A 1,995-nucleotide genomic window follows, 5' to 3' on the forward strand; every position below is an offset into this window, starting at 1 on the left:
TTACAGCGACACAGTCCACAGGCTAGGCGTCCCACAGGTAGTGTAGCCTTTAAATTGAGGCACAGAACAAGCAAGGCGCACACTGGTCCGATGATCAAAGAGCGAGAGACAAGAAAGGCGAGACTCACCAAGCCATTTGCCTCTCTGCCCTTCAGTTAATCCCACTTGTGTTTATCGTCCAGGCTGGCACAATAAACTATCTCCCTGACCCTTTCTGTCGTTCCACACAGAGGCAGTTTCCCAGACTCGGTTTCGCCTATCCTTGGGCATCTGATGCAGAAAGCCAGCCTCCACCTTCCACAGGAAGGGGTAGATACTCCTGAACCTGCTACATGGCCACCCCTCCTCACTTCCATCTCTGCCCAACTCTCTCAAGCAAAGAGGAAAAGAGGAGCAAAATCTTTTTATCTCCCATTAACAACTGAACCTATCAGTAATCAGAAAGCAGATGGCATCCGTTAGCTTCTAAAAGCACTGTTACTGCAACCTGACTCCCCCCTTCAGTTCTCATCTCAATCCTAGTCTTGCATTTTTACACACAATCAATGAAAAAAATCTGATAAAACTCTCTAGAAGATATTCAAATGCATCTCGAAGAGCTAATCTCCAGTCTTTGAACACCCAAAGAATTCAATGTCTGTTTTTCCACTGCCATTTAAGAATGGAGAGTCAACTATGTGCAGAATCAACTCCATGGCTGTGGGTTTTATGAGTATGTACAAATAAAATAAACCCCTTCTGACTAACAGCATGAGGCTAATCTTTCATAACACAAGTGAGAGGACCCAGGGTGCCTTTGGAGACACACAAGGGCAACCTAGAGATTCTAAAAGCACCAAGAAACCCAGAACACAATGAAACTACCTTTATCTGAGCTAATCTGATGGCCTCCCTCCGAAGACATAGTTCCTGTAGTGCTGTTCTGATACTGTTGAACATATTTTAAAAAACCCGCCCCTACGAATGGCCCTCAACGTTTGCAAACACGTATAGGAAGGCAGGGCCTCCAGACTCCAGAAATAGGCAAACCTTGAAAGCCACCCACTTTGCGCTTTGCCAGTTTGTCCAAAGGAGGTATGAAGGAGCTAGGGCATGGACGTAGCATTCCGAGCACAACACTGATTCTTAAATCCCGCTCAAATGAACATTCATCAAAACATCATTTTTTTCAAGTCTGCTAGCCTCAAAGCCCACTACAAATATTAAAGAGGGTGTGAAACAAATGTACGTAAAATGTATATTGTGATGGAGCAAAAGTTTCGGAGGGCCGCCACACTATCCAAGGTGAGAAATGCAGGTGTAATAGGACCCCTGCACCCCAACTCTTGTCTGCGCTTCATGGCCTTGGCTCTGAGCCATCGGCAGCTCCAAGAACAGGCGCAGAGCTCCAGGCCACCCCCTCCCTGTCACTTGTTAGGGCACAGTCGCTGTCTACGTGCCGCGGTCGCGGGAAGAGAAGAGGATGGAGCGGTTCTCGGCACCGCCCGCCCTCGCACAGCGACAATGACGCCCGCAGAGCTGGGAATGGTGCGACTTTGGAGGTGCACGCTTTAGACTTTTGATGCTGATGCGTGTGACAAAAGCTCAGGGACAAGAAAGTACGGCCCGTGAAGAGCCCAAGACTCGCCTGAACAGGGACAGGGAATCCTGGACAGCGCCACACAGTAGGGCCAGGCTCCGCGCGCCACGGCCTCGGGGTCTCGGGGACAGCGGGAGGTTCTGTCCCACGCCCAGGGCGAAGGCTCGGACGCCGGGGAGAGCGGTGACCCCCGAGAGCGAGCGGGGAGGGTCTCCGGGAGCAGAACGTGGTCTCGGGGCTCCGGGCGCAGGGCCGAGGCTGAGGAGGAAAAGACGCGCGGAAGGCAGCGAGAGGGCGCGCCGAGGGACGCGCGCCGCTCGCCTCACCTCTTTCCGTGGCTCCACCGGCCGCTGAGCGCCAAGGGGCCACCCTGCGAGGCTGTCCCGGCCCCTCTCCCGGCGCCGCACCGCGCTTCC

General features: G+C 52.9%; 1 protein-coding gene across 3 annotated transcripts in view; it reads right to left on the bottom strand.

Moving 5' to 3' along the window:
- The window catches only part of GOLM1 (golgi membrane protein 1), a 111,436-nt gene extending 109,475 nt beyond the window's left edge, over positions 1 to 1,961 (bottom strand). For all 3 annotated transcript variants that reach the window (XM_045298616.1, XM_045298617.1, XM_045298615.1), the window contains exon 1: positions 1,906 to 1,961. The gene's annotated coding sequence lies outside the window, so the exon portion shown is untranslated. The remainder of the gene's footprint in view (positions 1 to 1,905) is intronic.
- Between the last annotated feature and the right edge of the window lie 34 nt (positions 1,962 to 1,995).

This window comes from Echinops telfairi, unplaced genomic scaffold (genome assembly GCF_000313985.2).
Source record: "Echinops telfairi isolate 266 unplaced genomic scaffold, ASM31398v2 ScPeMD7_7429;HRSCAF=8467, whole genome shotgun sequence".
In the NCBI taxonomy this organism is placed as follows: Eukaryota; Metazoa; Chordata; class Mammalia; order Afrosoricida; family Tenrecidae; genus Echinops; species Echinops telfairi.